We start from the raw sequence: 12,164 nt of genomic DNA on the forward strand, positions 1-12,164 counted from the left end.
CTCTGAGTGTGCTGACATCTACTGGCCAGAGCTGAGAAGTGCACCAGAGCGGAACTTTTTTTTAAATTCAATGGATAAGATTCGCTGGCTCGGCCATCATATTTGTACAACCGGGAACACGTTTGTACTGCAAGGAAGCATTTTACACAACAACAAAGAACATTTCTCAACACCAGAGAGCACAATTCCACAGCAGGAAATATATTCTAAACATGTGAAACACTTTAACACCATAATGGAACAGTAAACATTAAATACCAAGCAGCAGAGTGGCGCAGCGGAAGCGTGCTGGGCCCATGACCCAGAGGTCGATGGATCGAAACCATCCTCTGCTATTTACATTCTCATTAATGCCAAAAGGGAGCATTTCCTGTTACCCACTAATCGTCTCTGTTATTTACATCAGCTTCCTGCAAAAATTCAATCTTCAACAAATCTCTGATATGGCATTTAGTCACAGACGGACACAAGCTGGAAATTCTGTGAACTCATCCGAGCCAATTCCCTCAGCCCATTGACCCCAAAGAACTGGCACAGACACAAATGGCCGGAGTGGCCACCTCCTCTTCACTATCACTATGATTATCTGAATAGAAAAAAACATCCTCTTAGATGGAAGCAACATCGTGAAGTTCATATGTTTTAAAGTTAATTCACGGGATGTTGGTTTCGCTGGCTGGGCCGGAATTATTTGCCCATCCCGAGTTGCCCTTGAGATGGTGGTGGTGGGCTGATTTCTTGAACTGCTGCGTTCCGTGTGGTGTAGGTACACCCACAGTGCTGTTAGGAAGGAAGTTCCAGGATTTTGACCCAGCGACAGTGAAGGAACGGCGATATATTTACATGTCAGGATGATGATTGACTCGGAGGGGAACTTAGCCGCAGGTTTTCCGATCTATAGGACACCCTGCAGTAATTCGTCATCTTTATTTGAACAGCAGCGTCCTCCCTGTGACATGAACCACCGAGAAGGACAAAACTATCAGCATAGCGGAGACAGCATCGCACCAAATACACAGTTCATCATTATCTGGACAGAAATTGTCATTCCTTCTTAATCACTGGTTTAATTTATGGAATTCCATCCCCATTATTAATAATATTAACCATAATAATTAACCATAATTATCATGAGTTTCATTCCTTCGGTACAGATTACACTAAATTATTCTTTGAGTACCTCTGATTGTTTCCTGTCTTGTTTTACCTGTTAACAGCTGATGGGAATTTAACGTCCTCAGTTTACCGCTAAATTCCATCCTTATTGGCCTTACTTGAGGTGATAACTATCATGTATGCGACCTTTCTGCTCGAACTGAATGTCTGTCTCTAACATATTGCGTTCACCCATTGCCAGATGCTCATTCACTATCATATTGTTAAGTCATTCTAAATTCGAGTGAGTTTAGTTCCAACCTGATCAACTCTTCCTCATTAGAAAACCCCCTCAGTCAAGGGAATATCCCAGTCACCTTTCTCGGGAACTGACTCCAAAGCAAGTATATCCATCCTTCAGTAATCAGGCCAAATCAGCACCCATTATTCTAGGTGTGGTCTCGCCAATGCCCTGAACAGTTGCATCAAGGCTTCTCCGCTTTTCTATTCCAGTCCCCTTGTATTTAAGATCAACATTCCACCTGCCCTCCTAAGTATTTGACGCACCTAAATGATAACTTTTTTTTCAATGATTCTTATACAGCGGCACCCATATCCATCTGTACTGCAGCATTCTGCAATGTCATCGAAACATTTTTTTGTAATTCTTGTACAAGGATCCCTCTGTACCACAGGATTCTGCAGTCTCTCTCCATCTCAGTAATATTCCTCTCTCCTATGCTTCTTGCAGAAGTGGGCAAGCTGACATTTTACTACATTGTACTTGCATTTTATCCCTACTCACTTTAGCATCTACATATCTATGCAGACTCTTTCTCCACCCTCCGGTCTCACTCAGCTCTCACTCTCGGCTCCTCCGGCATAGTCCCAAGATTCTGACTGTTTAGGAAATTCTCGGATCTTTCTTTAGATCAAGATGGATGACCTCATTCTTCCCAGTGTTGACCACCACCGGCCACAGTTTTATTCACTCACTGAATCTGTCATTGACACTTTGAAACTTGCTGCTCCCACATACGCTACTAACCATGTCACCTAACCTAGTGTTATCAGCAAACTTGAATATAGGCTGGAAGTTATTAAAATGTACAATAAAACAGAAAATGCTGTAAAAACTCAGCAGCCCTGGCAGCATCTGTGCAGAGAGAAACAGAGTTAACGTTTGAGTCCATATGACTCTTCTTCAGAGCTCGCCACAACTTTACCCTTTTTGTCCCTTATTCAATTTTGTATCCATGCTGTCGCTGCCCCTTTAATCCCTGCTGCTGGAATTTTACCAAGTTCATTATGTGGGACTTTTTCAAATCCCTTTGGAAGTCCAGACACACATCATCATCCTCACTTCCCTGGTCAATGTTCTCTGACACGTCACCAAAGAGCTGTATTAAGTATTTCAGTGCTGATTTTCTGTTAAACAATCTGTGCTGGTTATCATTTATCAACTCATGTTCTACCAAGTGACAATGAATTTTGTTCTGGATTATTGTCTTTAAACGTTTCCCCACCACCAGCATGAGACTAACTGCTCTGTAGTTACTGGGTTTATCCCTCTCCATTTTAAACACGGATGTAACATGAACAACCTGCAGTTGTCTGGCTTCACTCCCGTATCCAAGGAGGATTGAAAGATTGTGGCTCGAATCCCCGCTATTTCCACCCTTCATTCCCTCAGTAATCCAAGGTGTATCCGATGCGGATCGAGCAGCTTTTCTACTGTGAGCGGTGCCAGCCTTGTGATAGCATCCTTTTCATCCTATCCAATTTCCCCACCAATGACATTAGCAGCATCCGCTTGTTTGGTGATGACAGGGTTAGTGCAAAGTTTACGAGGCAAATACCAGGGATGGGCCGGTTGTCTTATGAGGTGAGGTTGAACAGGTTAGGCTTGTATCGCCTGGAGTTCAGGAGAGTAAGAGACAACTAGATTCAAACCTTTAAGATCCTGAGGGTCTTGACAGGGTGGAGGTGGAGAACACGTTTCCTCTTGTACCAGAATCTGGAACTAGAGGTTACTGTTTAGAAATAAGGGGTCGCTCATTTCAGACAGAGTTTCTTTTCTATCCGAGGGTCGAGCGTCTTTGGAGCTTTCTTCCTCAAAGCTGGTGGAAGCAGAGACTTTGAATATTTAAAAGGCAGAGTTAGATAGATTCTTGATTAACAAGGGTTGGGGGGGTGGTGGGTGATAGGTTATTGGGGGTAGGCAGGAATATGAAGTTGAGGTTACAATGGCGGAGCAGGCTCGAGGGGCTGAGTGGCCTACTCCTGCTGCTAATTAGTTTGTTTGTATGTTCTCATTTAGTACGTCAGCCATGCCCTCTCCCCGCACAGGATCTCCAAATCAGCCCCCCTTTCAGTGACTGCCCTTATGCTGGTAAAAAATCTTCTGTGTTTTCGATTGTTATCTGCAAATCTTTTCTCATACGCTCTCTCTTCTGATCTAATTTCCTTTTCTCATCTCTCCTCTGCACTTTCTGTATTCTGCTTGGTTCTGTAATGTATTATGAATCTGACTATTATCATCGGTCTTATTTGGAGTTTCCACAGAGCACAGGATGTGTAGGCAACAGCTCTCAGCTGTCCCAACATTTCACTGAAATGAGTTGTCTATTTAATTAAAGTTCTCGTTATTTAGAGAGTTCCACTCCTTCTCTCTTGTACTTTTGCTGTAGTCTCTCGGTTAAAATTTAGAGAGTTCCACTCCTTCCCTCTTGTACTTTTGCTCTAGTCTCCCGGTTAAAATTTAGAGAGTTCCACTCCTTCCCTCTTGTACTTTTGCTGCAGTATCTCGGTTAAAATTACACAGCAGCTCCTTCACCCACTGCACTTAACCCTCACTTGCAAATAATTGAATTTTTTAAGTCTTCAGTCTGAAATTTACTCTCTCTGTGTTTGAGCTCACAGGTCACTTGAGTTCTTGTTTGTAATTTAATCGTTCCACGTAATTTACCTGAAAGTAAGGTTTGATTTTGAATATGAATTCATTTGCATTGTAATTCCAGTTTATCTGAATTCAATATATCAACAAACTGGAAGTTTGCTCCTAGCTTCTATGTTTTCAAAGGAAAATCTAGAAGTGACTTATTTGTTCTGCAATAACGTGCCTCAGTTCAATAAATCCTGTTCTAAACAGAACGCTTTATCCAGACAATACATCTACTTGATGAGCTGATGGTGCATGGAGCACTCAGCTTTTACTCATTGATCTTCACAAGAGTTGATTCAGATTTAGTGTTGACTTGTTCGCTGGTGTCGATTTACTCAGACTCTTCACCTGACTTCTGTGCTGTCCAATGAAGCTTTCTCAGCAGAGTTCTCAATAATAACTTGACTTTTCCTCATAGGATTTCAAACTTGATGGTTTTTGAACTATTTATCTAATGATTTAGTTTTGTAAATGTCACAGTCGCTCTCATGATCAGGCAGAAAGTTTAACTGTTGTGTTTTCAAGCAGCCGACAGCTTTATTTGAAATGTCATTGAGACAGGATTTTGGGTTTGAATCCAGTCACAAATCTGGCTGTGATGCCTTGTGGCTCCAGCTGTCATGTGACCTGACAGGGGATGACCACATATTTACCCGAGTCATGTACCTGTAGATTGGGCGATTTCTTAAACACTTTCACTGGGGCTGACTTGGTCACAGTCTCCTTTAAAACACAGGAGTCTTTCTTCAAATCCCACTACGAAATTTTCTTGTAACATGGAAGGCTGACACTCCAGTACTGAGGGAGGTGCTGTCCTTCAGAAGAGACATTAAAACAAAGCACCGTCCATCCTCTCATTTTATTGTAAGTGATCGGATGGTGCTGCGGTAGAAAACAAACGAGCAGTGGAGTTATCCCCGTCCCGAGTACTGGCTGATATCTATCCATCAATCAACAGCCCGAAGTATGATCACATTGATGTTTGTGGGAGTTTCCTCTGTGCAAATTAGCTGCCCCTTTCTGACAGAAAGTGTATGTTCCTTTTCCCTTAACCAGTTTCGGTTTTGCTCAATTAGACATGAAATCTGACTGAAAACTCAACTCGGGTGGCACTCAAAATCACAACAAATGAATCATTAATAAAGGATAGAGGGTCTAATTGATCAGAGTGTGTGAGGGGCTAATGTTTTCTGTATGAAGAACTGATTTCATTAAGTCACTAACCTCGGTGTCCCAGCTCAATGTAACCCTGAACAATAACTGGCAGCAGGTTTTTGAAGAGATGATTAAATTGAGCCCTGATGTTGATGAAGGTTCCCCTGCGCTATTGAAAGGAGCGCGGGGAATTCTCCCACTGTCTTGACCAACTTTCCTGACTCAATAACACCACCAGAAACTGCTGCACACAAAGAACTAACGGAAGGATCAAAGTTTAAAGTGGAAAACCAAACCCCTTCCCGGCTTCACACAGGAACATATCGCCCTTCAAAAAACTTTCTTCATCAGATCCAATATCTTATCATTGAGATACAGGCACCTCCTCCTGCCTGAATTCATTATGTGCAGGAATTGGATTTATTTTGTTTCATCAGCTCACAAAAGTATGCAGGAGCCGGGAAACTTTCATGATTTCCTGTGTTTCAATGAGAAATTATCAGCTGAAATTTTTAAAAAGACACAGAAAATGCTTGTATCACGGAGCAGGTTTGTCCTTCACAGAATTAATACAAACACACTTCCCGTCCAATCAGTGAGGGAAGTCGACACTGAGAGAATATGAACAGAGAGGGAAACAACTGGATTCTAATTCCGCCCCGCTGAAAAAAAACGATAGAATTGGGTTAACAGACAGATGTTTCAGGATTTAAATTCCCAAATATTGATCAAAGGATTGGCAGCTTGTAAAATCTAGGAAATGCAGGTTGGAGAGGATAATTTAATTATCTGCAGTATTTACTCGGGCTTGAGTTGTGTGCAGAATTCTAGTTCAGGACTGGAGACTGTCAATATTGAGAGAATAATGGCATCAACAAAGGCTAACACCTCGTTTCAGTTCCCTCCAGATTTAGTTTTTTCTTTATGAAGAGTGGGTGGAGGAATTAACTTCATGAGGCAATATGTACACACTGGATCATAATTTGAAAGCCTGCTCGGTCCAGGACTATGAAAATCTGAATATACAAACAGAAGTAAAATATTCTTCCCTCATGCCTGTTCTGCCATTTAATGAACTCATGACTGGTCTGTATTTTAGCTCCGTCTATCCCTCTTTGTTTTGTAATTCTTAAAGTTCTTACCAAACAAAAGCCATTAGTTTCAGTTTGGAAATTTTTGATTGACTCCCAGCTTTAACGCTTGATTGAGGGAGAGAATTCATTATTTCCACCACCCTTTGTGTGAAGAAGTGCTTCGTGAAATTATCCCTGAAAGGCTTCAATCTAATTTGAAGGTTATGTCCCCTTCTTCTGGTCTTCCCCCGCCAGAGGTAATAGTTCCTCCCGATCTACCCTGTTAAATCATTTAATCATCATATATATCTCAGTTATGTCGCCCCTTAATCTTCGATATTCAAGGCATTACGAGACTAGTTTTCGAAATCCGTCATCATTTGAGTCTGGTATCACTCTGGTGAAATTCTGCTGCTCCCACTCGGAGGCCAATCTATCCTTCCTGAAGTGTGTTGTCCGGAACTGAACACAGTGATCTAAATGGGATCTAAACAGAGTTTTATAAAGCTGTTGCATGAAGTCCAATCCTTTGTTTTCTACTAGCATTGTTAGCGTATTTTTACCTTCCTGTCCACTAGCTTTTAATGATGTCTGTACATAGCTTCCTGCTCCTCCACATTTTCCCACATCTCAGCACATAAATAAACAATCTGCTCTATCCTCCATAGGATTAATTAGACGGCCCATCACTTTAAAGTTCATTTGCTAAAACTTGCTCACTCACTGAACTCATCAAGCAAATTTCAACTTAAATGTGTTCCCCAAGGATAATGTTATGTTCCTGCTCCATCGTCATTAACTTTTTCCATTGCCTCCTTTCATGAATCCTGTCTGATAATCATTCCAGTATAATTTGGGTGAAGAACTGTAATTGTCAGTCACAGTTTTGATGAAGTCTGAAGAAATCCGTGATCTCCAGTGAGATATTGACAAGCAACGGATTTCAGTTTTCTTTTATTCAAAATGTAACAAAACAGGAAGCAACAATTAATTAATAATATCCACCAACTAGCAAACCCACATATGCAAAACACAATAGATTAGCAATCCAGCACCTTAAACTCTCAGTCACCTGATCACCTGTCTGAGTTTTAGAATACAGTCTCACACCCTTTTTCCATCCATGAAAAGTTGGTAAGAAGGTTCTGAATGAGCCGCCTGGTGCGCAATGTTGGAAATGCAGCTTCTGTAAGTGAAAGGAATTTCTATTACATCAGGTCAGGGACTGTTTGGAATGGACCAAAGTGAAACATTTCCTGACAAATTAAATTGTGACAATAGAAAAATCTTACAGAGTGTATGTACTCTTCATTGGTTGTCAAACATTCTGTCAATTGGTAAACCGTATTGTATAAGAAACAAAATACTTGGGATGATTTTAAATACCTGTACTAAATCTCCCCTTAACGTTCCCTGTGATAAGAAGAACACTGGCAGTTTTTAACCCAGTCCATCCATATACAGGATCCCTCACCGCTCATACCATTCCAGTAAATCTCCACTGTACGCTCTCCAAGGTCTTGCTGTTCTTCCCATAACTTTTCCATAGCCCTCACCAGGATCTTATATTCATTATTATAATGGGATATGCCTCCAATTCTTTGAATCCCATCTACCCACATGATTCTTGTTAACTAAGATATGATGCATTATAGATGAGGAAAGGCTTCCATCAATGTTAATTTCATTAAAGGCGTCGAAAAATGAATTTTCAATCTTTATTAAAAGAATCTTTGTGAAATTCGCTAATCAGCCCATGAAAACCCCACTTCCTTCATTCCACTTATTGCTATTTTTATTTCTATTAATCCTAGTTCTTTACTACAAAGCTTTCCCTCTTCTCCTTTACATCCTCTTCAACAAAAGTGCTCATTTTATCCATCCACAATTTACAACTGCCTTCTTTTCTATTTAACTCTTGTTTAAAAAGAGGTACTGGACGGACTGGCTGAACTTTATGTTGGTAAATCGCAAGGACTTAATGGGATGCAGCTGACGATGCTGAGAGATGTAATAGTGGAAATTATGACGTTACTGGCCAGAACCTTCAGAATTCAATTTGTTTTTGTAATGGACAGCAACAAACCATTTATTTATCCCAGGACACAATATTGAGTTAATATGAATCGGTGCTGAGCAGGTTCTAACGTCCCGGGTCTCCAATTCTTTTTTACTTCAGTGACCGGTCCTTGATGTAAGCTTTTGCTTCACAACTCTTGTTTATTACGGGAAACAAAAATGAATAGAATTTAATCGGCGCAGAGCAGATTCCAACGCCCTACATCTCAGTTTTGATGTAAGTTTTTTCCTCTAGATATGAGACCCCACCTCCTGGGAACACAGCAACAATACTTCCAGGATCTGATTTACAACCTTGAAACTCAGTGAAAGGCTTTCACCCTCCCCTCGGGCTCTGACCGCCGCTCTACCCCCAACATTCCGCTTGGATAAGCAGACAAAACAACTTCCTTCCCAGCAGTCCCCCAGTACAGACTGGATAATGTCCCAAGCTGGTATCCCGCTAATCTCACATTGCTCCACCGATTTATGCTATTCCCCCAAACTCCGGGAATCTCGGCCCAAATCCCCAGACCTTCATTATCTCCTTAACCAACATTTTCTCCCCTGATTAAGTCCACCCTGAGAAGAGGGGCTCGGCATTCCGAGTTCCTCTGCAGACATCCGGTTGCTGCTAATGGACCAAAAGATGCCTAAAACCTGAAAGAAACCCTCTGGCACAGCCCTCTGAACATGTCTCCATTAGGCCGTATGTCTCCATTAGACCGTGCAGTCACTCACTTTTCCATGAGCAGCTTCATCCAATTCAGGATCGCGGGGAGTCCGAGACCATCCGGACAGGCAATAGGCGTTGGCGGAGTTCACCCAGGACGTGGACTCCAGTCCATCACAGGCACACACTCACACACACACAGACACACACTGAGGGGCAATTTACCGAAGCCAATCCACCTAACCGGAGAAAATCTACACGGATACGGGGAGAAAGTGCAAACTCCACTCGGACAGACACCCGACCGAACCCGGATCCCTGAAGCTGTGAGGCAGCAGCGCCTCCGCCCACCGCGCTGACAATACCTGCTTCATAGATAACAACAGCGCCAAGTATGAGCCATTTCGGTGCCAGCATCCTGTGGAAATAGAGGATTCAAAATAAAACAGAATTAAAAATACTGAACAGATCCTCAGGGAGCAGGACGCAAGTCAAAGTGGAAAAACCCAGTGGATTTGTCGTCGAAACTTTTCACCATTGGACAATGGCAGCTGAAATCATTCCCCCTTCCCCCCTCCTCCCCTCCCCCTCCCCCCCAACCCCCACCTACCCCACGCCCCGCTTTCATACAGACCAAAAATGTTCCTGCCCTGATTCACTTTTGCTCAAGTTGTTTGCAATCAAATGAAGAAAATAAGCTGTCGGAGGGAATTTCCATGATTTATGGAAACACCAACAGCCGCCAGTTGTCAATCACTCAGCCCCATCAGACCCACCCACACTGACGGGAGCTTCCTGCATCCAGCACTGGCCCTGTCGCACTCACCAGCTGCTCACCCAGACCCCACTCTCACAAACACTGAACATTTTTATCCAGGCCCTTCAATTTATTTTTAACAATGAGAAGAAATGTTCACATTTCATCGCAGTTTGGTTGAACGGAACAAATGTTAAACTTTTGACCGTCACTCGGTAACCACGCTCGACATTCCTTCAATCAGTTGTATAAATTATCGGCTGTAAGGATTTAATTCACTGGGTTAAATAATTTCCATGTGAGGAATGTTCCAGTGTGAGAATGGAGGGGGCCGGGCTGACTGAGCTGTGTCTTCACCGCTTCTGGGCAGTGGGAATGTTCACCCTTCATTCTGCTCCGATTCACTTTCCCAAAGGGAATCTACAGATTCTCCAATCTGGGCCCTGGGGTTTATTCATTGGTTCCTTTCAATTTGTCTCATTTTTCCGAATAACGATGTTTTCCGAAATTCGGGGAAACCCTCCCCTTACATCCTGCCCCAGTCTAGGGTGGAACAGGCCGATACCGACACCAAACTGGTCACCTCCACACTGGCAGATACAACACGGTCACACTCTGCTTCAGTGAGATGAATGTCGAGAGCGGTTTCTCGGGAAGAAATTGTGGCTGATTGAGGTGCTTAGAAAGTCCTGATTATTTGTAATGAATCCGTCCCAAATCCATTGGAATGTCCGTGGAGTGACACCTAATATCCCTCTTTGTGAAAGGATATTTAAGATAAATGATAATCTCTTTCGGTGAAACGTGTTGAGCAGGTTGTGAGGAGAACGCTTTGAAATGTTCATGTGCTGCCACGTTAACAACATGTAAACAATTGACACTTTTTCACAAATACATTTAAACCGAATGTCCACCTAGATGTAAACTCAGAGCATTCAGCATTTTAAACGGAGTGGAAAACAGGTTCATTGCACATCTGCAGTGAGGTCTCAGAAAACAGAATTTGCCAACTGCTTGTTACAGCGTTCACACAGTAAACTATTGTTCACCTCTCTTCCTCTTATTTCCGGTGATGAAGTTTGAATCCTATCGCTGACCCAGTGAGTTTTACCTTGCTCTGTTGTCTTGTTCTTCCAGAGTCTGGATGTCAGTGTTCTGAACTTCAACTGTTAAATAGAATAGCGCCCATCTCTTCCGGTGGAGTCACACGAGGGAGGGTTTCTCAGTGTGAGTGGCCACTTTCCAGAAATCTCTTCTTCAGTTGTGTTGAAATGTTAGAAGGAAACCTGCTGTACAAGCGAGGGCAATTTGAGCTAGCAATTTGGAAATACTCATCAGAACCAAGAAATGATTTGCACTGTTACGGAGGACTTGCTCAAATCAGCTCAAAACTTGTAAATGGAAGCAAGGCTCCGCTAGGATTTGAACCCAGGGTCTCCTGTTTACTAAACAGGCGCTTTAACCAACTAAGCCACAGAGCCCAACACCCGTGGGGACATCTCATGAACAGTTAGTTATTTGTCGCAGATCGGGCACGACTTCGGTCCAGAAAACTGGGGTAAAGTATAAAATGAGTGTAGAGCCTTTCATGATGTGGTAAAGAGACACTTCACACAAAGGGTGGTGAAAAATTAGAACTTTCCTCCCAAAAAGCGAACGAAACTTAGAGTCAAATGGCAATTTTAAAAATGAGGTGGATCGAGGTTTTTTTTGAATCAGCACTGGTATGATTGTCTGTGAATCCTGCCAGGAAGCTGGAGTTCAGATACAGATGATCCAGGATCCAGTTGAAGGGCAGAACAGGATTTTGACCCAGTGACAGGGAAGGGATGGCGATATATTTCTAAGTCAGGGCGGTGTGTGTCTCCACTGAATGGGGAGCTCACCATACTGAAGGGACAATCCCCTCCGCGACCGCTGCTCTACCGCCAATATCCCCTCCCCTTTTAACCGCACCTTTCTGTGCTAATGCATGGGATACAACGTCAGCTTTTTATCTCCTCAAAACCCAAACACCTCTTCCAAGTGAAGCAGTGATGCACTTGTCCTATTTTTCAGTTTAATGTCGTGTGTTTGCAGGTGATGGTGTTCCCATGCGTCTGCTGCCCTTGTCCTTCTCGCCGGCAGGAGTGGCGGGTTTGGAATGAGCTGTGGAAGGAAAGTTAATGTCAGGAGGGGGATTCGTCACCCACTCTTCCAGAAGAATAGGGCAATATAAACACAGCACTTCAGACCACTCGGCCATCATAAATCGCAGCTGTGATGTATTGGGACACTAACCCATTGAACTTTGCACAAATGTTTTGAATTCTATTTTCATCTTCATTGCATTAGAAGCTCGATGTGATTTTCCTTTTTTCAGCACCTGTCAGGTTCCTGTATCTGAGTCCCATCCTTCCCCAAGCCGCC

General features: G+C 42.8%; 2 non-coding genes across 2 annotated transcripts; one reads left to right on the plus strand and one right to left on the minus strand.

The window, feature by feature from the left end:
* The first annotated feature begins 263 nt into the window (after positions 1 to 263).
* On the plus strand, positions 264 to 335 carry trnam-cau (transfer RNA methionine (anticodon CAU)). Its single transcript has one exon. It is a non-coding gene; the product is annotated as a tRNA-Met (tRNA).
* A 10,827-nt stretch (positions 336 to 11,162) lies between these two features.
* trnat-agu (transfer RNA threonine (anticodon AGU)) lies at positions 11,163 to 11,236 on the minus strand. Its single transcript has one exon. It is a non-coding gene; the product is annotated as a tRNA-Thr (tRNA).
* Positions 11,237 to 12,164: the final 928 nt, after the last annotated feature.

This window comes from Cetorhinus maximus, chromosome 31 (genome assembly GCF_964194155.1).
Source record: "Cetorhinus maximus chromosome 31, sCetMax3.hap1.1, whole genome shotgun sequence".
Classification (NCBI taxonomy): Eukaryota; Metazoa; Chordata; class Chondrichthyes; order Lamniformes; family Cetorhinidae; genus Cetorhinus; species Cetorhinus maximus.